Source organism: Rhipicephalus microplus, chromosome 7 (genome assembly GCF_043290135.1).
Source record: "Rhipicephalus microplus isolate Deutch F79 chromosome 7, USDA_Rmic, whole genome shotgun sequence".
NCBI classification, from domain to species: domain Eukaryota; kingdom Metazoa; phylum Arthropoda; class Arachnida; order Ixodida; family Ixodidae; genus Rhipicephalus; species Rhipicephalus microplus.
Window position 1 is genome coordinate 150,100,359 of NC_134706.1, and position 25,326 is coordinate 150,125,684.

General features: G+C 45.1%; 1 protein-coding gene across 1 annotated transcript in view; it reads left to right on the forward strand.

The window, feature by feature from the left end:
* LOC142767673 (uncharacterized) overlaps window positions 1–20,534 on the forward strand; it is a 137,243-nt gene extending 116,709 nt beyond the window's left edge. The window contains exon 9 of the transcript XR_012885089.1: window positions 15,275–20,534. The gene's annotated coding sequence lies outside the window, so the exon portion shown is untranslated. The remainder of the gene's footprint in view (window positions 1–15,274) is intronic.
* Window positions 20,535–25,326: the final 4,792 nt, after the last annotated feature.

A 25,326-nucleotide genomic window follows, 5' to 3' on the forward strand; every position in this document is an offset into this window, starting at 1 on the left:
CGTGCTAGAGACTTCACTATGCCGACAAACCAGTGCTTTCTCGCTGTGCGCTGCGTCTCCTGGCGCTTCCTGTTTCTATCGCTGACGTTGAAAGGGCGTTTTCAAAGCTCAGAGTGGTCAATAGAAAGTAGTGCGCTTCGATGACTGACATAAATATCGCCAAGTATGCTTGCGTGGTTTACAACAACTTTTAGGCTGAGGTTGCTAAACTCAAAATCAAAGGTGTTCTGTGTGCAGGTATTTCGCTTGTCTGTATATGCTTTTGTTCATTTAGACGCTATAGGAACAATGAGCTGTGCCTCGTGTGTTTATTATTATAGTCCGTAGATTTCAATTGATCTAGGATTTTCGGTGTTGGAGAATAATTCAACACACCGAATTGCACAGAGTTGGAGATTTACGGAAAACAAACTCCGAAAAAGGCCATATTTTTGCCTGGAATTTTAACTCTGCTAAACACTCACCGAATTTTCACGAAAAAAATTTCCGATAACACGGAGCCCTACAAATTGGGCTCCGTTGACTTGTGGAAGGCGTACATCAGCCAAACACGCATATTTATTCATAATCGCCTTGGCGACCACAAAGTGCATAATGCGGATAATCAGCTATTACACGATCGCAAATGTTTCGGGAAAAAAGAAAAGAGTGTGTTTTTGAATAACGTACGCTACGTTAGCGGTTTGTTGCGGGCTTTGCGGGCGTTGCGTTTCCGTATGGGTGGAATATGATTTTCCGAATAGCGTTTGTCCCCGGCAAACGCTAAGAAGCTTTGCAGACCTTACGGCCCGCACGCTATTTCGCATTTCTTGTTGACGGACCTCAAAATCTAACGGCGGTTAGTGTCAGGACGCAGCGCGTAATTGCAGTGACCGCAACGAGTAGCGTTTTTGTACACTATTAGAAAACTTCCTACTATGCAAAGCTTCACTTGACATGAGAGCAGAAGCGCAGGCATATATTTTTCAGAGACGGGGGGCACCTTCTTGAACTGGCCATTTTTCGCTATTAAGGTTATGGCGGAAAACAAATAGGGGGGGGGGGGGGAATCGGTTTGTTGCGCCACCTCCTGGCTACGCCACTGCATAATAGTAAGAACAGGAGTAATCAAAATGTTTTTTTTTTGGAATTGCTCGATCCATTGTACATTAAAATAAGTGGGATTAGCTGCAGTTAGGCGCGATTAGCTCCTCGTTAGGTATTTCAAAAAAAATAAGATGCTTTTTGGGATTTATTGCCTTGAGACAACTTTTATAGTGCCCTTTCTTGTTTTTACATAAATGGAATAGACATCTCTGGGCCCTCCATTTTCGATGAGCTCTCCGCTCTATATATTCACTACCCTTTGTTGTGAATAAAGAGTTGCAACTTTGCCCATCTGTCGTCTATTTCTCTACATCCTGGTTTATTTGCCCCTCGTAATTATTCAAGAATCTGCCGTAAAGAAGCCGACGCTTTCTATTTCATTCAACATTATGTTGGGTATTGCCCAAAGAGACAAAACTTGATGGCCTCAACCGTTTGACAATAGGCCTCCTCCCCCCCCCCCCCCCTTAGTGTCCGCAACAGATACAATACCGAAAGCAAAAAAGTGCCATCTAAACCTGATGATATCCTGACAAAAAATTATGTCCCAAATACTATCATAATCAAGTTATTCAACGGTGGTGATAACCATGACACAAAGTGCCAATCACAATATTGCAAGATGCTGACAACAGCATACATACAAACAAATGCACACACAAAAAAAACGTAAATTTTTCTGCATAAAAATATTGTTTCAAAGCAATTTCGTGTTGTTTTCATTATTTTGGCCACAGCTCATATTTTCGAGCATTAAAGAAGATATAAGACATATTGCACAAGGCACAAAAGGTTGTTACAGCGGCAATGTGTCATGGTCACTTCATGACACGTACCCAACTAACGACATCAGTACACTGGGTTTAAGTGTGACATACCACGTATAAGATCTTGGTTCGGGTGATCTTTATTAGGCCCGAAGATCTTGCAGGTGACAGCTACGAAGAACCAAGAATTAGGATGGTAATACGCGACAATGATTAGGATGCTTGACCAACTCATGATCATGATAACGCACAGATGAACGGGAAGGGTATACTAAATGCCCCCCAATAAACCAAAATTGCTAAATTTGAAACAGTGTTCGGACCGTGAAAAACGGACTTCAGCCGTTAGAAAATGTGCCCTGAATATATTTGTCAATTTTTTTACTGAATCATTCCAGCTAGTTGTGTATTACTATTTCTTCTGAAAATGCGTGATTGCATAACGTATTTTCTATTTACCGCAATATGTCATGAACTAAAGTAGTCGACGTTGTACTTTTGTAATTCATGTGCGTCGTTCACGACAGAAGTTTGTTCTTTAAAGGCATTTATTTGTATTGCCTACATACTGCATTAGCTTAAAGAAGTAGATCTGATTCAGAAAAAAAGAGTTACGAACCACAAAACATTGAAAAACGAATAACATTTGTAACAACGTGGCCCTTTCCCTCTTGTTATGAAAAATGTGCAGATATTTGCTGAAAGCGCATGTTAAGCCCCATACTTCCCCTCTACCATGGTAAAAACATCCCTGTGTGCAAGCTTTAGTTATCTGAACCACTAACTACACATGATTAACAAAAGCGAAATTGGTTTTGATACATTGCTGCAGATGAAAATTTTTGCCATCATGCTTAACGTTTCAAGTAGGCTTCCTTGGCGCTCGTATTTTGACACAGTCATGGCTTAAAAAGAGAGACTTAAACGATAATATTGTAGCGAAACTTCGCGGTTGTTAAGCTAGACACATCTGAATACCATCCAGACGAAGAAGCGTGGGAGCGATTCCGCGCAGGCAAGCGAGGCCAAGTCGACACGATGATTTTGGGGAGCACTTATTGTGGGTTTATTTACCTAATACGACATAAATTGACACAATACACTAGCTCACGAAAACAAAACATGGAAAATGGTGGCATACCCCTCGGCTTGACTGACTGGCCTTCAGTGGTGAAATACGCTGTTTACCCCAAGTCCGCAAACCCCAAAAAAGGGCCCGAGTCGCTGCTTAACTAGAGTTTTACAGTGTCCACGTGTGCGCGGACCAATCAGGCAAGCCAAGGATAACCAATCTCAACAAGAGTTCTCCTGGTCGCGTCAAGTTTACCTCGCCAAAAAACTGTAGCGACCTTTTGAAACAGACATTCTCTAAAACGGCGTTGACGCACAAACAAGTGCTCGATTGCCCCCGAGGACCCAAGCGGCGCCTCGCTCGTTTGGGGTGGTGGTGGTACTGGTTAGAAGAAAAGCAAGGCACCTAATTACTACAGCCTGGTCAAAAGCACGGCTCGGTGCCTGGTTTGGCACGAAGCGCACCGTAACCGACCGGATGCAATCTTTCTGTTCAGACTCATTTTTCCTCAAGGCGCCCTCCCCGAGAAAAGTCGTTAAATAGTACCTCCAACAAAAGCATTAGGCAAAGAATGAACTCCATCTGCAGCCAAAAAAGAAAAAGCTCTCCGTGAGACATTGCCTTCGCGACACCTCCCGCTTACGAAAAAGAGTGACCTACCCATTTTATCTTCAAAACGCGAAAACAAAGAGACTAAAAACACAAAAAGGTATTGCATTCAACAAGTGTGTGAGGTGCTTATTTAAAGATACTTATACATGTGTCTAAAAGGTGAGAAGCCTTAAACAAGTACATATTTGAAACCACAGATAAAAACAAAAATTATCGCTAAACGGAAATCAATGAAGTTCACTCGTCGGCAATGTAATACAACTCAGTGTTCGGGTCGTAAGCATCGATATTCTGTTGAGCGTTGTCATCACTTGAAAATGTCTTCCAGTCGGCGTGAAAATTCAGTGTCAGTGTCGGAGTCTTTGCGCTGTTGTACTGGAACACTGGCCTCTGTCTCGCGCACACTATGTCGCAAACGGAGTTCTTGACCCCCTCGCGAACCGCACTCGTGCACAACACTTGAATACGATTCCTGTTCATGACTGTTCGTACTGCACCTGCGCAATTGAGCACCTCGATGTCGTTCGTGGATGACACTCCTTGCACTGCACTCGCGCACATCACCACCTCGATCACGCACCTCCTGATTATTATCAGATTCATCGTCGGCGTCGTCAGCATCAAAAGAGGGTCGAACATGGTAGGGCTTTGGACGCTTAACGTTACCAACGTGACGCTTTTGCTCATCTTGGGATAACATCTGCCAGATGTTTTCGCCTACGCGGCGCAGAAGACGGTAAGGTCTGCTGCCGGTACCATAAACCTTTGTTATCTTTTCCTCGCGCGTGGGGAAGTCCACCTGTACGGCAAGTCCCCCTCACGGTAGACCTCACTGCATCGTTTGGCTTCATAGGCCTTCTTGGTTTTTGCTCGCTGTTTTCTTTTGCATTTATCTTTTCGGCCTTTGTTGAGCTGGTGCGGGACTGTCTCGTTCCGGCATTGAGAGTCGGGGCCCGCGTAATTGGCCAAAAGCGGTTTGCTGGCATGCGAAGAGGAAAACGGAAAGACGCCGCGTTCGGGTTTTGTTGTCTGGCACTCCAGGCAAGACGCTACGTAGTTGCGTATATGCGCAAACATATCCATCCCTCATTGGTGTCATGCTGTTAACTTAAAAAAAACCCTTTCTCTCAAGTAACTTTTATGGAAATTTTATGAAAAGAAGACAGATGATTCATTTCCTATGCAGAAGTCATCATCAGTGCACAAAGGCCTGCAACAGCAAAAATATCCCACTTACATAACATCAATAAGCATTACCCACAATGCCGTGATTAAAATTGCATGATAACTAGTCGTCAAGTCAATTTAGGTAATAAAGCCTTTGCCAGCATCATTTCTTCAGGCAAAGCGAAAATATTTTTTCTGTGTTTTATGCATTTGTTATATCTGAAATAATAATTTATGTGCGAAAAAAAATGCCTCATTGAATTCGTGACACCTGAGTTATGATGGATACAAATATTAATGAATAACAGCTGTAATGTAATATTATAAATCAGTAAATTTATGTTTTGCAGGGGTTTAAGAATGTGCTAGTTCTCGAGTGCCACAAATAAATAGTGAGAACGCATTTTCAATTTTTTATTGCCTGGTACTTACGCTCAAGTGCTAAGAAAAATAAAGTGTATCTTCATGTTTGCTGTGAGCTTGGCCTCTGCAACAAGACCTCACTTGAAAAAAGGTTGAGGCACTATTCTAAATAACTGAATTTTGAATCAGTTAGAATAAAAGACAGTGTGGTCTTGCATCTCGAGCTTTGTTTCATTTGTAGATCAACAAGCTCGTGGTCGTAAGTCATGCTTAATTGTCCTTCCTAACTTATTCACATCATAAAAGCACTGAAGCTTGTAAAGTCACATTTGCAAAAATTAAAGATTAAGACCGTGCATGTGCCCCTAAGCAGCAAAAAGCAATATTCACGAAACCAATGTGATGAATGCTGTGAACCCTGTCGTACATCAAACTGTCCTCCAAACATTTTGAGAGGCATGCACGGTCATAACTCTGACATGGTTTAGTAATACAACTATAGGAGCCAGAAAGCCTGAATAGGACTGACAGATTAAGTTGGTATGAATTTGTAATATTAGAACAGTACAACGAAGAAGAATAAAAACAAACTAGCCACAGAAACACAAGTGCCGATTCGCGTCTGAAGTTTATTCACAATTACAAAACATACATTACTACATCCACATGGCAGTACGCAAAACTGACCAGCAATACCAAAAAATTAGAAAACAAGCTGTACACAAGAACGAATGATTTGTTTACCCTGCTGTATAATTCAAAGAAAGCTGATGCAAGATTGTTTTTCATTCTGACTGCACCTTCTCAATTGGTTACTTTTTTTTTCAAAACATCAGCACAGGACAAGAGAAGCCTGTGCTTGCGCATGTTACTGAAAAGTCTTTTTTTCTTCTTTGTCGTGCCAATCTAAAAACTAGAAAGCTTACTGGATCTCAGTATTAGTTATAGTAGCTCTTCCCCTGCTTGTTTATGTGAAAATCCACTAGTATGAACTCTTTTCGACTCTATTGTTGCTACAGTTATTGTGTATTTTCTGCCTGAGCAGTTATTTTTTGAGTCAACACTAGCACACTGTAATAATACTACTATTCAGACTCCCGGCAGCTTTAGTGTAATGAAATGAATTTGTCGCTGACAGTAAATCAATGCAGCAAAATTTCCAGCAGTTCATTGAATCAAACACACATTCAAGACAACTCAATTAAGAGGACAGCTAGTGATGGCATTTTTCATATTGAAAAAGTTGTTTGGAGCAAGGCATGGCTTTCGAGTTTAAGGAAGCCCATATAAATTGAGGAACATGTGATTATCTATATTGTAAAGAAGAGGAAGTACTACGGCGCAGACGCAGCAGCATCGAGTGTGCAGGAGCGGCTCGAGCTCGGAAATTGCGGCTGGTGCATCGCCTTCCAAGCCTTCCAAGCATCAACCTTTCTGCTTAATAAATCTCCTTTATAATTGGTGGAGCCGTGCCGGGTACCGTACCCTACACCTTCCCGCTACCATCCTGGAACTCCGTTCTCGACGGCTACCTTCTGCTATGCCGGACGCCGATCAGCAGACGCTTCCATCTCTTCCGGCCACCTGTCCAGGCAGTGTTCCTCAGCGGGAGCCTCCAATCTTCAGTGGAACAGATGACAACGACGTTGATGATTGGCTCTCGGCTTTCGAACGGGTGAGCGCTTTAAACAGATGGACGGACCCGGACAAGTTGACACGCGTGTCGTTCTACCTCGCGGGTATAGCCAGCCTTTGGCTTAGAAACCACGAGGCAGACGTCCGAACATGGCCGCAATTTAAAACGTCGATTGTATGAGTCTTCGATCGACCTGCCGTCCGAAAACTTCGTGCCGAGCAACGTTTACGCACACGCGCACAAGAAACGGGTGAAACCTTCACAAGTTACATAGAAGACGCCGTCGATTTGTGCAGATGCGTGAACGCCGAAATGACGGAAGCTGAAAAATGTAAGCACATCCTCAAAGGGATTGACGACGACGCTTTTCAAATGCTCTTGGCGAAAAGCCCGACCACTGTTAACGACGTAATTAGCCTCTGCCAAAGCTACGATGAATTGCGGAAGCAGCGAGCTCTGACAAGACGTCCTCCATTGCACGATTTGGCATCACTGTCTAGTGTGATCAGTGGTCATGACCAAGCGTCACTAATAGCCAAAATAAAAGCATTTGTCCGCGAAGAAGTTGCACGACAGCTTTCCGTGGTGCCTTTCACACCAGAAGCTACCACAACTTTACCTTCGTCTTTAGGTGACGTCATTCAAGGAGAGGTCGCTGAGGCCTTACCAGCTGCTCGCGAGCCTAATCTTGTGGCTGCTCCTCTCACCTATGCCGCGGCTGCAGCCATGCCAACTGGCAAGGCGCCTGCGCCTCCGTTCCAGCCTCGCGCGAACTATCCCCCAGCTCCAGTTCACTGGACCAGCACTAAGACCGCCAACCCGTGGCGCACCCTCGACAACCGCCCGATATGTTACGCTTGTCGATACCCCGGGCACGTCGCAAGGTATTGCCGCCACTGGACGCATATCACCAATGAAGACCGCCGTGAGCCTTTCTTCCCGCTTGACCCCAACGCGCGATACGGTTCCTCCACTCCCATGCCAGCCCGCTACCAGGACGACCACCGCCCTCGGTCGGGACGTCTTCGCTCGCCTTCTCCACGCCACCGCTCGCCTTCTCCTATGCGTCGACGGCCCCCGCCTAACGAGGAGGAAAACTAGACGACGCAGTTCCTGAGGCAAGAACTGCGCAAGTTTCGGTTTGCCCAAGTCCTCATTTGTCACCTACCAATGTTATTGATGTGTTCGTCGAAAATATCCCTACTGTCGCTCTTGTAGATACTGGTGCAGCTGTTTCTGTTATAGATGCTGGATTTTGCTGCTCAATTTGTAAGGTTACGACGCCTTTCTCCGGATTATCGCTTCGCACAGCCAGTGCTCAACCTGTTCAACCGACCGCAGTATGTACAGCCCGCGTGACAATTCAGGACGTTCTGTATACGATAGAGTTCGTGGTTCTTTCATCATGCTCTCATAATATTATTTTGGGATGGGACTTTTTGTCGCGTCATAACGCCGTAATCGACTGTGCTAGGGCTGAGGTTGAATTTTGCTCACTGGATGACCAAGCGTCCGTCGACACCCAGTTTGCTGCTAAACTTGTCGTTAGCGATGACACCTACATCCCTCCATGCTCTTTTGCGTTCGTGCCAGTTTCATGCAGCGCCATATTCGACGGCACGGTCTTCTTCACACCATCTCCAATATTCGTCGCCCGAAGAGCCCGCCCCCTGCCTTTTGCTGCTCTCGATCTTGTAGAAGGCTCAACCAAAATGCCTATTTATAATCATGAGTCGTCGTCTTTATCCCTACTTTGTCACGAGTGCCTTGGCCACGTCGAGACAATCAGTTTTTCCAGAAATATATCCGTCCCCGATGAGGTGCCTTCTACCTCCGTCTGTGAACTGGCTGTCGTCTCAGCGCCTGACTCAACATCGGCAAACATATTTCAACCATTCATCGCTGCAGATTTGACATCTTCGCAGCGTTCACAACTCCTCACCATTCTTGAGAGCTACCACCATTCTTTTGACGTTGAACAAGCATCTCTCGGCCGTGCCTTAGCAGTAGAACACCACATCGACACTGGGTCCCACTCACCGCTGCGACAACGACCATATCGCGTGTTCGCTACAGAACGCCGCGTCATTGCTGACCAAGTAGACTACATGCTTCGCAGAGGCGTCATTCGACCTTCACAGAGCCCATGGGCGTCTTCGGTGGTTCTCGACAAAAAGAAAGACGGTTCTATTCGTTTCTGTGTCGATTTCCGGCGATTGAACAAGATCACGCTTAAGGATGTCTATCCACTACCGCGCATTGACGATGCTTTGGACAGGTTGCAGGGTGCCGAGTTTTTTTCCTCGTTAGACTTGCGGTCAGGCTACTGGAAGGTGCCTATGGCGGAGGCCGATCGCCCCAAAACCGCTTTTCTCACGCCAGACGGCTTATATGAATCCATCGTCATGCCCTTCGGACTTTGCGATGCACCTGCAACGTTCGAACGAATGATGGACAACATCCTGCGTGGGCTAAAATGGAAGATATGCTTGTGTTACCTCGATGATATCGTGGTCTTCGCCCCTAACTTTGACACACACTTACGTCACCTTCAGCACGTCCTTACTTGCTTAACTAACGCCGGTTTGCAATTAAACCTCAAAAAATGTCGATTTGCCATGCGTCAACTGAACATTTTGGGCCACGTTGTTTCCAAGGAAGGCATCCTCCCGGATCCCGAGAAATTGCGAGCTGTTACGGCGTTTCTTAAACCTGCCACCATCAAACAACTTCGAAGTTTCATCGGCTTGTGTTCGTATTTCCGGCGATTCGTCCGAAACTTCGCGTCTATTATATCACCTCTCACGCAACTTCTCAGCAGCTGTAAAGACCTCTTATCGTGGTCCCCTGCCTGCGACGAGGCTTTCACCTTCTTGCGACGGCTTCTCAAGACGCCACCCATTCTACGCCATTTCGATCCTGAAGCTCCAACTGAAATCTACACCGACGCCAGTGGTGTAGGCCTGGGTGCTGTGCTGGCACAGCGTAAACTGGAACATCAGGAATACGTCGTGGCATACGCTAGTCGCGCACTTACCAAGGCTGAGAGCAACTACAGCGTCACAGAAAAGGAGTGCTTGGCCATTGTGTGGGCCCTTGGAAAGTTTCGCCCATATCTATATGGTCGTTCTTTTGACGTCGTGACCGACCACCACGCACTGTGCTGGCTTTCGACGTTAAACGATCCATCTGGCCGCCTCGCTCGCTGGGCGTTGAAAATTCAAGATTACGACATACGCGTGGTTTATCGGTCAGGACGGAAGCATGCTGACGCCGACGCCCTTTCCCGTTCCCCCCTGTCCCAGAATGCCACAGCTGACTCCGCTTGCGATTCCACATTGTCATCGCTTGACTTTGACACCATTGCTATCGAAGAACGCAATGACCCGTGGACTGCGTCTCCTCAATCATCTCTCCGACACTTCTGAACTCCCAAAGACGCGAACGCTTGGGCGCCAAGTTCCACACTTCTCGATACGTGACACGCTTCTCTATCGACGCAACTACGCACCAGAGGGACGCAAGTGGCTGCTCGTCGTTCCACGAACCATGAGGTCGCAGATTTGTTCCTCTTTCCACGCTGACCCACAATGTGGCCACGCAGGAGTCTTCAAGACCTACGAAAGGCTTCGACATTGCTACTACTGGCGTGGTATGTATACCTTCGTCCGCAACTTCGTCCGCTCTTGTGCCGAATGTCAGCGCCGAAAATCTCCACCACACGCCTCCGCCGGAGAACTGCAGCCTTTACCATGCCCTTCCCTACCCTTCGAACGGGTTGGAATAGATATTTATGGGCCACTTCCATTGACTCCGACTGGCAACAGCTGGATAATAGTTGCTATAGACCACCTAACGCGCTATGCTGAGACCGCTGCTCTTCAAACGGCTACAGCACAGGAGGTTGCCACTTTCATACTGCGTCACTTTGTGTTGCGTCATGGAGGCCCTCAAGAACTCCTCAGTGACCGCGGCCGCGCCTTCTTGTCCTAGGTCATTGAAAACTTGCTCGCTGAGTTTGCTATTGTACATCGCACATGTACTGCTTACCACCCTCAAAGCAATGGGGCTACCGAGCGCTTTAACCGAACTCTCGGTGACATGCTATCTATGTATGTGACGCCTGACCACTCTAACTGGGACTTAGTCCTCCCATTCATTACATACGCCTATAATACGGCAACGCAAGCGACAACAGGCTTCTCCCCTTTTTACCTCCTCTACGGCCGTCACCCTTCCCACACCATTGACACAATCTTGCCCTATCGACCGGACGCGTTCGAGTGCCTACCTATCTTGGACGCCGCCAGACACGCAGAAGAATGCCGCCAGTTAGCTCGTCGCTTTACCTGCGATGACCAAAACAGGCAAAAAGCAATTCATGATGCCCAGAACTCAACTCCCGTTTTTCTTCCGGGTGCTCTTGTATGGCTGTCAGTGCCGCATCGCACACCTGGGCTCTCTTCCAAACTTCTGCCAAAGTACGATGGGCCATATCGTATTCTCAAACAAACTTCGCCTGTAAACTACCTCATTGAGCCTCTTATGCCACCATCAGACTTGCGACGTCGCAACCGCAAGGTTGTACACGTCCAGAGGCTCAAGCAGTACCACGGTTCAACGCCGCCTGCACAGAACCAAGTCACCAAGATGGCTCCTTTTTTCTCCGTGGGGCCATTGTAAAGAAGAGGAAGTACTCCGGCGCAGAGGCAGCAGCATCGAGTGTGCAGGAGCGGCTCGAGCTCGGAAATTGTGGCTGGTGCATCGCCTTCCAAGCCTTCCAAGCATCAACCTTTCTGCTTAATAAATCTCCTTTATAATATATATTTATATTAATAATAATAATAATAATAATATTAATAATAATAATAATAATGAACATGAGGGTCGAGTCTGACAGGGGCTATACAAGAAAGCACGTTGATTGTCATTCTCTGATCAGCTTCTAAGCCTCACTTTAGCTTAAGGAAGCCTGGCTTTATCCACTCATTGCTTGTAGAAAGATAGTAGAAACACAGAACAAATATTTCTCTATAACATACACAGTGTAGGTAGAGCAAAAATGTGTTTTTTTATTTCTAACACACTTCAAATTTGCAATAAATAAAAGGCGTCTCAAAGTTTGCATGCCTCTCCTACTGATATTTATGTCTTTCAGGCCTTATTAGGCCTAACTACTACACTAACATGTCGACGTGACTAAAACAAATGGCTCAGACGTCAAAGGTGGTCAAAGATGACCATGCAGGCCATTGCTCACTTATTCGAAGAACACCATCTGCATGCAGCCCCCCCCCCCCTCAGTGTCCTCTGTCTCCTTTAATTTGAACACACTCTCAGCAACGATGAAGGTGGTGAGCTTATTAGAGAGAAATTTGGTGAGACAGTTTCTATAAACTTGGAAGCAAAAGTATTTTAATCACCTAAAGGTGAGTTGTTTGTGTGTATATGCCCCTGTTTCACATTATGGCGATGGGCAGCAGGCCTTCGGAACATTCTTATTGAGTTTGTGAGGTCAAGATTTCGGTTAGGAACGTTGAGTGTTCCCAGTGTCCAATATTTCTTGCGGCATCCACTCTAGCATAAGTTCATGGCGTGTGGTTGATGTGTTCATCGTGTCGCATTGTAGCCAGCCTTCATGTCTCGTTCACTTGCAGTCAGCACTTTTGAGGGTATGTTCAAGGGTTGTACTGAAGCCATTGTTAAAAATTCAGGTCCAAGTATCTTCCATCAGTGCATGAAAGCCATATTCGAGTAATGGCTTTCTTCTTAATCAGTGTGTATTCCTCTTAATGTTCTTGTGCAAGAAAGGCATAGAAGGTAGGTTTTCATGAATTTTCATTGCTGTGCATGAACTGCTGGCATGCCTGAAATGTTTTTCTTTTTGTTGTGGTGTTGTCTCAGTCAGGGCCACACAGCCTTATGTTGCTTTATAATATTGCGCTTCGTAGGATTCCTCTTTTCATGCTTATTCAGATCTTTGCACTATAATGAAAGCAGGTACTAGCAGGTGTGGACTTTGGTGCTTTTATTTATGTTCCTCAAACTTCTCGCTAGATTCATTTGCACAGAAACAAAATGTCAAAGTATGGTGGTAACATTTGCTGTGAGTTTTCTGTTGTTCTTATTGTATTTTAGCCAGGGTCGGTGCCAGGATTGGTTTATTCCGGGGGTGCACCCACGATAAGCGAGGTTCTTCAGGAGGAGCAGAGAGTCGGGGAACTTGGCCATTGTGTTACAACTTTGTTTCCTCTTGGAAAAATAGTCGTAACACATAGTCATAACACAGCACAGGGGTCAGGCAAAAATTGGGGAAGGGAGGGGGGCTCCAGTCTAGCCTCCCTGTGCCTACCCTGGCACCACCCCCGATTCCATCCTGTGTCATTTGACTTCTGACGACCTCGTTTGACAGCTTTTCCTCGTGCACTCATTGTTTGTCAGTTACTTACTCACCTTATAAGTTGAAGGCTGTTCATGTGAGGAAGACAAACCTCCGTCGGTTCTTGTTTTGTCATTTCTTGATGGCGTATCCCCAATATCTTTTCTCAGTGTACCCTTATTTTACTTGGCTGGAAGTTCAGAAACGTTACAACTTTGAACTATTAGCATGTTTTATGGACTGTAAAAGTAATCGCCGCTCTTGTCTCCGGCATTTTGTTTTGTATGGTTGGCACGTCAGTACTTCTCTTAGCTGGTGAGTGTTTTGTAAGTAGGCCTTTGTCTCTGCAGCCTCCTGGTACTGGATGCAGTGCTCACTCAGCCAGCCTTATTGGCACAGCAGAAAACACGAAAAGTCTGGACTAATTACTGCAGGTGTGCGCTTTCTTGGTTGTAGCTGGTGTATCTTTGCAGTGGTGATGTCCTGAGCACGTATTACTAGCTCGACAGGCAATGCATCTTCTTTTAGCAGCAAATCATGTGCGAAGAGTACTATTAACATTAGCTAAGATTATAGCCCCTTCATGTGTGAATTATTATGCACTGTCAACAAATGTGGCAAATTCAGATAGCACAATCACAAGGCACTCAATATTACATTCCAAGGAAGAAAATGATCTGTTCTTTTGTGTGAGATTCAGAAAGCCATTACAATTTCTATGAAATTAAATACTTTATCATTCTGCTGTAAGCTATTCTTAGTTTTGATATAAAAAGAATGAAATCATGAGCTCCTGATGTGTGTGCATTTAGTTTTTCTTTGCATTTTTTGGGAGAAGAAAAACAACACTTGACGTTGGTTTTAGAACACAATTTGAACGACTTATCAAAGATAACAGGTCCTTCACTAGAGTGATCAGTTTCGGTTCTGCGCAGCAGACTGAGGTCAAGTCGGGACATACTGACTAGGGAGAAGGTTCAGTTCATCTAACGAACTATGTATTTTACTCTATTCTGGCCTCAAGTTGACACAGCTAGCATAAACAAATTGCATACACAAATGTCGCCACTGATACTAAAGGGTTATATTTCTTTTTATTAGAAAAATGTTTTTATTTGAAAGCTTAAGGTCGCATAAACCTTGACAAAATGCTTGAACATGAGCCATGGACTTATAACCTGTGATATAGGCGGAGCTTTGTGTGGTGGAGGGATAGGGGGATGACGTCCTTGGTCTTCAATGCAGGCATGTCGAGTATGTGTTGTTTGGTTCTCGGTATTACGTTGCTGAAAACTTCGAAGGTGGGGCATATGCCCAGTGTCACATTTCTTGGCTACACCACAGCATTAACTATGAAGCACACACCTTGCAGTTTTGCGCCTTCAGTGGCTCATCAATTAAACTGCCTCTCTGGTGGACGAGAATTACAGCGCTTGATAATACAGATAAGCTAAATATCTTGATCTGCATGTCAAACTAAAAGTGAAAAGAGTCATTTCCTTTTGAAAAGCCTTGAGAAAACAAGTTTATATACCACATGAATATGAAAACCAATGACAACTTCATGTGTGTAGAGCAGTATGAGTCACAAAGATATAAAATATGGGAAGAGTGATATGCACCAGCTACTTTAGCCAACTGAGCCGTTCCTTGATTTTAGTTCTGTTTGACTCTCCCACTGATAATAGGACGTCCTGAAGACACATACACCACAAAATTGCACACAGAGTATGTGATAATTAAGACAAATTATCTAGTTAATCGGTGATCACAACAATCCTGTTTGCTCTTCTGCACTGAGTCTGGAGAAAGGAAACTATAAAGATATGACTGGGCTAGATCGAGAGAAACTGGGAGAAAGAAATAGCAAGATCTCACATGCCAAATGTACAAAAAATGCACAGCTGCTAACAATACAGGCAACAGTCTTCAGTACTACAAACAGTCACTCACTGGTAACATAAGATTCATTCATAGATATTATCTTTTATTTGTCAGGACCAGTCCTGACACCAGCTGTCAAATCATTCTCTTCATGTTCTGGAGGTTACAGCAATTTTTGACACATTTTCCGGTTCGTAACGTGTACGTCGATTGATTTCTCGAAAGACAGCCAGCTGGCCTTAGCCACCCCACTAAACGGAAAATTAATAAAGTACAGCGAGTGTGAAATAAAACTCTCTACTTTCCAGGAACAAGCTTGCCAGATCTCTGCAGAGCACTTGCTGCTTTCCACAGACTTAAAAAAAGGCAGAAAGGAGGGGGGAAGAGGGGTCTGTGGTTCTGTAATTGAGAAAACAACACGAGGCCGTAAGTGAGCATGTTTTTTTGTTTATAAACAATTTAGCCTACGTGTTATGTGTTCTACGCATGAGCACATATGAACTCACGGAAACGTTTTTTTTTTGCGCGTCCATTAAGTCTACGCACTGCGTAAGCTAGCTGATGTTTTGACTACAGTAGGGCAATGTATACATATATCAAAATAATCAACAAATAACGTTCCACAACAAAATTGTAACTCGCGACGACCCACGGAGACAAGGTGCCCGACGCCCACGCACTCCACCATACTTTACCAACCGCTCACTGCAATGTTGTAGGTAATTCGTGGGGTCATTGCTATACAGGGTGCGAGCGTCGGTGCGTGCATGAGATTACGGCAAATGGTGTGTTGTACGATTCATTCACCGTAGCGCATCTGATAACTCCAGTTCCCTCACGTCAAGCACTTGTGTGCCGTTAACTGGTACAGCGCTGTGAACGCAAAAAAACAAAATCGGTCAAGGCGATAGCATAGCAAGACACACGATACGATACGCTTTGCGTCCGATATCCACGAAATCGAAAGCGCTTGGCGTGGCATCGCCGGCGTGATGCGACGGAACGAACGCCGGCGCACGCGTGCGCCGGGTCACGTCGAAGTGGGTCACGTACGGCAGTGGCATCCGCGGTTGCTTCATCGCAGAGATCAGCACGATTTTCATCTCGGAAAGCATTGCATTGGACGTCTGACAGACCACAAACTCAATAAATGTTTATCAGTGAAATAGTCTACCTTGCGCAACTTCAATCAACAATCATGCATATTCTCTAGGTGTGCATGATTTATTGACAAATATATATTACTCATGCGCCCAGCATAACACTCTCTCGAACTAGAAAAATCGACACGTGATTGGGAGCAGAACAGCGCCAAAAGCAGCCGACGCAGAAATCAGCTCATACCGGTCCAATGTTAGGCCAACGAAGTTGACTCTTTAGCCGACGCCGGCAAGAACGTTGGAACGACGGGCCAATAATGCCAGCTAACTGCATGGCTCCGCCCATATTGGCTGCTGGTTGTAGAACTCGGTCTGATGTGGCCGTTCTAATACGCTGGCACGGCCAATAATGGTGGGAAGTTCTGAATGCTGGTCCAATATAGCCGTTCTAATTGGCTGGCTCAGCCATTATTGGTGGTACGTTGTCAACCTGGGTCATTCTTGGGCCATGAAGTGCCGATCTATCCCAACATTGGGCCAATATTTTGTGCTGCCTGGGCATATTAACCGGTGGTCTTTAAGGGTAAGTGACTGGATTTCCAGAGAATGCAAGCGCGCGAAGGGGAGACAGAGAGTTAGGTGGGTCGATGAGATTAAAAAAGTTTGCGAGTATAACGCGGCAACGGAAAGCCCAACACCGGTTGATCGGCAGATTGTGGGAGAGGCCTTTGCCCTGCAGTAGGCGTAGTCAGGCTGATGATGATGATGATGAGCATGATCATGGACCAATCATGGACCAATCATGGACCAACCTTGGTAGATTGCGGCGAAAATGTCTCATGTTCTCATGTCTCAAGATCATGTTGATCAAGGTTTTGTCCAAAACATTTCCGTTGCAATGATGTATGTTCACGAAACAGCACTCACGTTAGGACTTCCTACACTTAACCAGTATGCAAAAAGCCAAAACAAGAACTTGTTTAACCTGCCCGCCGCGATGGTCAAGTGAAAAAGTTACGCAGCTGCTGCCCCTCAGGACGCGGGAACGAATCCCGGATGTGGCGGCTGCATTATTGACGGAGGCGAAAATGCTGTAGGCCTGTCTTTACAGACTTAGGTGAACGTTAATGAACCTCAGGAAGTCAAAATTTCCGAAGCCTTTAACTAAAGCATCTCTCATATTCATATCGTAGCGTTCGACTGTTCAACCCCAAATATCAATCAATAATCAAAGTTTTTTCAACCTACCTACATGACTACATTTCGTTCATATATGTCTGAGTTGTGCCAGTCATCCCATTGGTCTACTGAAAGTTAAGAAACCATCAACGGGTGCACTGGTGAATGATTATGAGAGACGTCGTAGTGGAGGGCTTTGGAAATTTTGACGACCTGGGGTTCTCTAACGTGCGCGCAAATCTGAGCACACGGGCCTACATCATTTCCGCCTCCATCGGAAATGCAGCAGCCGCAGCCGGGATTCGATCCCGCGACCTTTGTGTCTGCAAAAGCTTGCCGAGTTCGCTACTCAAAGTGCTGTCGTACCCTACAGTCTTTGTTGTTTACCCCAGGTGGCTCATGACGAGGATTGCTTAGAACCATTTAGGAGGTCAGACACTTCATTCAGCCTCCTGAAAATTCTGTTTTGAATGAAGTATTAACAAACAGCTTGCATTGCAGCATTGTGTTTGATGGTTTGAGTTACATAAGTTAGATATTTATCACATCTTTGGACGGTGAGTAAGGACATGCTTTTCCGAGAATACATGAAGAGTATGAACGACGAAGACTACACACTTGCGACTGGACTGGCCCTCTACCTTGCAAGTGCTGTTTATTTGAAACGAGAACAGCAATATAACCGGGCACGAAGCTCATACATATGCACATATTATCACAGAAATATTCACTGAGTCACTCTTATAACACCAAATTCAAAAACATATCATCATACACCCAAATGCGCCGAAAGAACACCCAGGTTGTTTTCTTCAATGCCGAAAAAGGGTGCTTTCCAGTTTTCTCTCTTGATGGACCACCTCGGCGAAATCAAGGTAGTGTTAAATGTCCTTTTTTTCATTTTGAAATACGTAAAATATTCTTGAAGTAATAAAGAATTCTTTATAGGGAGTTGTTTTCTACCCACCCGGTAGACACTTGGCGAGATCATGAGGTGTCACAGTCCTGTAAAATCAAAAACGACGAAGCGACGTCTCGAGTCACATCGCGTGTCCATGCAACGTGCCCTGTCGAAACCACTCAAGGAGCAGGATGGAACCAAATAGCGGGAGTTTTCCAAGGTGACTGTTGGAGCGTAGCGGACAAAGCAGGGAAGTGTCGTCTGTCTGTACGCAGTGCCCACCACCGAGCCGAGAGATCAACTTTAATGGTCGCGCTCTGATTCTGCACGCAACACCGCGACGTGACCACTAAAGACAATTCCTCCCAAATCCCTTAGCTCCCTCAGCAGGACAGGTTAGCGTGCGGCGGGCGGCGATTCCGCGGCGTTATTTCTTCCAGTAAAACGCAGTGTATACGCCACATACTTCCATAAATACGTAGGGTTTGTTAATCTATAAATGGTTGCAGATGATTTTGCTATTGTTTATTTGGTCTATTCTTGCGTTTTTTTATCTTTTTTTTGGAAGACCAGACTCTACCAATTGCACCCGTTTCGCCGTTTCGGTTACTAAAGTTGCGCTTTTTTTCTTTTGTTTGTGATAGAGAGGCTGTATGCTCTGGAGTGCGTTAAAAAAACGACGCATCTCTCATGAGTGTCATATGGCGCAACATCTGTATATATCATCATTTGGCATAGCGAGCGACCACGTATGTTGTATAGATATTTTCGGTACGATACGTTCATTACGAAGTGCCCATCAAGACCCTGAATGTGCGTAGAATCCTCGCTACAAATGTTGCGCCCTACAAGGTCATGCTTGAGCTTGTTGGGCCAGAGGGGGGACGTGCGAAGCGCTCCCATTAACGCGCGTTGTCTTCTCTTCAATTCTGGGAAACTGCACAGACACGCTACTGCAACGCTTTGAAGGCGCGCATGAAGAACCAGAATTTGGGGAGGCGGAAAGCCCCGCTATCGAGAATTCACAAACGAAACTCTTTTGTCCACTATTCACAAAATATGAATGCATCAGTATTTGTAAAAGTGGTGGGCCGACCTACAGTTATACTCCACACGTTACGTAGTTTACGCTAAATACAACAACCTATGAACAGGCTCGATACGTTGCTTGAGTGAACGCTTATGATCATTACCAAGGATTCAGACTTAGCGCGGGTAGTCCGAATACTGACTTAAACATTTTTTATCTATCCAGTATTGGCGAGAACAGACATTGGTAATCCAATTGCCAGAGCTTTAAGAAGAAAACGTCATAAGCAGCGTTGACCTAACGAATGCCAAGAATAAATGCTATAGTTTTGGCAGGAATAAAATCCAAGCATTCTGCGTGACCAGCAAGTATTCTACCACTGAGCCACGCCTGATCTTGATGCTGCTTTGCAAAAACCAAAAAAGTTTAACCCAATGCAGACGTATAGTTGTTGAAACTCAATTGTAGTTGCAGAACTGTCCATTTATTTCATGAAAATTACGTATACTTAGTCCTGTAGTACACACGTCACGTCGGGTTAGCGTCGATTGTAGTTGAGTGCCATCAGCCGACGTTTGTCTGCGTGTCACTATCCAGGCCCACCATGCTCGCAAGCAAAAGCCCCACCATTCAGGTCACCGCTTTTGGTGTGGGTAATACCCACAATGGTTTTCGCAGTGTTACGCAACTTTAAAAGAGTTATATAATTAGCGTCATTTCCTAACAGTTAGTTCACAAAAAATTATACAACTATCACGTTCCTTCCACATGCATCTCGTTACATTGATTCCCATGATAGCGGGTCTTTTAATCACCTTTTTATCAAGCTCTTAAAATCATGGGAAGTTTTCATTAAACATCATTTTCATTGCGTATATTGATCATTTTAATTCTCGTGTTCTAGAGTTTCTTGTAAATAGTTGCCAAGTGCACCAAACGTCTTTTGAATAAGTGAGCTTTCTCGGGCCAGGTTTTCGTTATCATAATGAACAAAAGTTTAGATGGGTTCCACTCTCAGGGCATTGCATCAATTTTTTCAATAGCCTTCTAATTTTGGAAATAGCGCGTCACGTTTTAGGGGCGAAGCTTCTTAAAGTGGCACCCGTTCGTCCCTTGTCGTAGTACGTAACATGTTTTACTCTCTGACCCGGAAGGTGGTGCCGGTGGGAGATGTCTCCTGTGCGTTGTTGAAAAATTAAAAAAAATTGTAGCGTGCGCGTCAACTAAAAGCCGAGTTCCTCCTTCTCTCATTCCCCATTAGCAGCCATTGGCATGTACAATGAGCACTATATGACAAGAGAGGGTTTCTACGTTATAGTCGCTGGGCGTAACCTCCTTGATTAAAGAAAGGTTTAGCGAGCGTTGAGCCGCAGCGCCATGAATACACTGAACCAGTATATATCATGAACTTGAAGTGGTTAAGAATGGGAAGTAGACACGAAGTACAAGCTGTAAGAAACTCTGTGTGCCACCTCTCGTTTAGTCCTTGAAATGTGCGCTGGACGGCGGTGATTATATATGTGGAATATATGATGAAAAGATGCGAGATAGTGGCACTTGGAGTGCTGATGGACGAATGGACACACAGACAGATGCATGGATGGACGCACGGATGGCTGCACGGACGGAAGGACGCATGAGCGGACGCAAAGGCGGATGCATGGACGAACGCAGGGACGGGCGCACGGATGGACGTGTGGACGCAAGAACAGACGCACGCGCGGACGGGCGGATGGACGCATGGACGGTCACACAGACGGATGCATGGACGGACGGAAGCAAAAAGAAATAGACGGACGGATGCTTCGCCCCACTTTCTATCATTCACCGTGTGGATATGCTGCCATTTTTTTCCTCCTCACTGCGCAGTAATCTCGCATGTAACGTATAAAAAGCTTTGATGTTTGAAAGTATGAAAACACTTCCACGGTCAAATGTTGGTCTATTTGATGCAAAAACGCACTATCGACATACAGGCAAGCGACACGACCTGAGGTGAGGTAGACTGACCTCCCTAACAGAAACGCGAGGTAGTTGATAGTTCTACTTGTTACAAGATTGATTGCTCCTGTTTGCCAATTCTACTTTCCTTTAAAAAAGCGTGCCGCCTGTATGCAAATGAACCGTAACGTCAAGGGCGTTTTAAAGACTGCGACGTCATTCTCACTTTCTTCACAGATTGTTCAAAGATTATGAATATGAACCTAATGTTTTCAGTATGAAATTTTAGTTTTCTACAATAGATTTGTGAGAAACATCAATTTGTTTTGGATGTTTATGTAATTGTTATGAGATTTACCTGAGCTCTTGCACATCGCGCTGGCTATTCTGTTGTCTGCAAAACAGAGGGTGCCACACAATTAAAAGAGAATATTATCACACTGATACCAGTTTGGGGGGTTTCCTGAAACAATATACGCGTGAAGGTGAAATTCGCGCTCAATTTTGGTTGAAGTGCTTCTTTCACGCTTTAAGCGTCAACAGGGCTTGTATGCTCGAGCTAGTATCCATATGTGGACTTGTCTTTTTCAAGACTATAGATTTTAAAAAGCGCGAGTAAAAAGGGTGTTTTTTTGTCCCACAACAATAAGCGACATCGATGTTGCGTTCCATCCTTGCGCTATCGCTCTATGCCCGGTACATTATGGTCACGATCGACATGCCCGTTATCAGTGTTACATTGCATTATCGATAGGAAAGCGGCCAGTGCCGAGCTTTCAAGAAAGGAAGCGTACGCAAGCCTGATGACAATTATTGTTAAGCGACAAAAAGACACCCTACTTACTCGATATTTTTTTAAAATGTAGTACAGCCAAAAAAAAGAAAAACAGTTGTCTAAACTTAAGCTCGAGAAAAAGACCCCTTTTTATCATTTTTTCTCATCGCATGCCTTCATCTTTCCCTTCCTTCTGCCTTCAATGCTTCTACATCCACGATGAGTGAAGATGTTATCTCAAGGACAAGCTGCCACTTACGTAATAGACTAGGTGCGAAACTTGAGTACCTATATGCTCACGCAAAATATGTCCCTGAGACAGCCCTCTATGAATGTGGGTACACTTACAAAATTTATAAAACTTTTGCACAGCTTGATTATAGCCGCAAAAGGCTACATCACAGCTGATCTGGTGTAAATAATTCAACTTCTTTTGTTAACCATCTGTCCTAAATGGTTCGGTGGTCATTGATAGCATGCCGAGTTCTGATGATGATGATAATTTTCTATCTACGACATGGAAAACCTCGACCATGAATTACCAGCTCTTCTGTAAAAAAATGGCCCCGTATCTTCATTTTTTACTGAAATTTTGTTGTCGAAAACGATAGTCTTGCGTCGGGAGAGTGTGAACAAAACGTTTATTTGATGTTCTGCATGAGAAAATTGGTTAGTTGTATTCTGAAAGCGCTGCATTAGTGAGTCTTGATCCGTGCAGCGAGGGCCAACGAGCGCATCAAGGCAGGTTTGACGCTAGTGCCATCTGGCATTTATCTTCTAAAACGAAGGAAGCTGTGCGCACCCTCGGAATAAAGTGCACGCCTGTCTCGGAGGTGATAAGATATAGAGCGCAAAGCGACGGGCGGGTGCTACCACCATGTCGTCTTAGTAAATTGTTGAAAACGCCTTTTTGAGCATCGCGTTGCACTGTGAGCCCAGCGTGACAAACACTACGGTCCTTAGAATTACTTGTGTGTGCCTTCTCTAGTAAAGCCTCGCCGTGGTGGTCTACTGGCTAAGGTACTCGGCTGCTGATCCGAAGGTTGCGGGATCAAATCTCGGCTGCGGCGGCTGCATTTCCAATGTAGGTGGAAATGTTGTAGTCCCGTGTGCTCAGATTCGAGTGCACGATAAAGAACCTCAGCTGGTCGAAATTTCAGGTGCCCTTCACTACGGCATCTCTCATAATCATATGATGGTTTTGTGATATTAAACCCCACGAATCTATCAATGAATTCCCTAGTGAAAGGTGTTGTTAAGGTACCTCAGATAATCGCCATAATTTCTTTTTAATTGACAATCCCACAAGTATGAACGCAGAAACTTGAGAAATATAGGTGGGCGCTGTAGGTGTGGTTGGTCATTTGAGGCATCATTTGGTGCCGTTAGAGGGATAATTATCGGGGACAAACAGACAACTGTACAGACAGACACAGAAAAAGAGACAAACCAAAATTTTGGCGTCTAAGGTCACCAAGAAAGACTATCTTCTTCAATAACCGGTGTCACTGCTGTACAAGTAAGACCACTTGCGTAGTCGTTACAGTGCCTGTAGTACGAAGCGAAAAATGCTCCTTGATCAGCTTGCATGCCGGCGAATGTATACATCACGGAAGGTCAAGTGTGAGTGGTGTTTTTATTAAACACGCCACTCAAATTGAATTAATAAAAATAATTATTGCGCAAGGTGTTCGCAAGCGTAAGCGTGTCGCACTTCCGTACACAGCGGCCGATTCGAGCTTCACTTACAAGACAAACTGCAGATGTCGGCGATGACTCATAAGTGCTAACTTTTCTTTTCCTTAATCTCTTCTTCTACTCCACTTCTTGAAATGTGTCCTTCGTCGTGTCAACCTTACCCAAGTTCCAGCAGATCGATTTAGTGCGTGAGCCCCAAATCCTCCTAAACGTTTACGCTTTCGAAACGTTATTAGCGCCATCGGTAAAACGAATTCGTATGCTTCATGTTCGTTCACATAGGGGAAGAATGGGCACATGACATTGTGGCCAAGTTACTTCTTTACGCACAGGAGTGCCTCAGGTTCGGACTGCAGCTTCGCGTCAAAAGGTTTTTTAGAGCGAACGCTTCTCTCAGGCACTTTGTTTCTACGTTGAGCGGCGTCGCCGCCATTGTAGCGGTTCTTCAATGGTGGCGTAAGCGATAGACAAGAATGAAATAGATATGAAAGAAGGGAACTGAAGAAAGAAATAGCAAAGTCCAAAATAGATTTTAGCCGGGGCCGTCCACGTAGCTGTTGAGTATGCTACCAATGTTGTGCCTTGAACTCATTCGTAAAATGCCGTATACGGGTGTCATGTCGGGCAATGAATCCCGTTGAGTTATGTGGTATAGCGTGAGAGAAGAGTTGTAGTGAGTGCGTGGTTTGATTCCCCACACACACACACTACAAAATGCTAAGCCATAATTCTCAATCGTCATAAGCCACACGCAGCATCAACAAAGTGTGACTTTGCAGACGTGTACAAATTACCTCGCTTAGCAGCGGACAAGTGAATAATGCCATATCGGGTACATTCCGACTTCACAGAAAATAATGATTTGCGGCGTCGCGGATAGCGTGCGGAAATCCGAAACTCCAAGCATTGTTGGCGATAAAGAACCCGAAGCTTCAGTTAGAATTCGGATTAGGCGGTATTGTAATGACTGGTAAATTTTTAAATATCACTTTTGCGGTGTGCGCCTGCTGTAGATGAGCGTTTTCTGAGCGAAGCTCCTTATGGCGGGGCTTGTGCGTCCAGCGTTATTGTGCGTAACCTGTGGCACACACCCCCTTACCAGTGGCACACACCCGCCCTCGGGCACATATCCACATGTCCACATGTTACGAAAAACGTTGCACGGCGTCGTTATTACTCTCTCAGTGTTAAAAAAGCGCTGACAGCAGAAATGTGGTACGTACTCTCGTTTATCTCTTGGATTGTCCGCTGAATGGCGGTGCTTGGTATATGATGAATATATAATACAGAGAAGTGAGATGGCGGTACTTGAAGTGCTCGCTAGATGGATGGACAGACGGATGGACGAACCGACGCACTTACGGATATACTGACGCATGTAGGGACAGATGCATGGACAGACGCATGAACGAATTGACGGATGCTTCTCCCCACCCATCATGATTCCTTCCGTGGATAGGCTGTGAATTTGTTTTTAGAATGCCACCATCATCTCTATCAGTGGAAAGTCAGTAGAAGCTTCGTCTGAATGCGTGGCGACCATTCGTATCTAACGTGTGAACAGACATGAAATTGGCATTGAGTAGAAAATAGCGCACACCGTCCTAGACTTCCGCTTCTCAATTGGGGTGAAATGCAAGCAGATCCATGTGCTCAGACTCCGTTCCACATTACAAATTTCTAGGCAGCTGAAATTATATCGCTGTCACCAATTACGTAGTGCCTCGTATTCATAA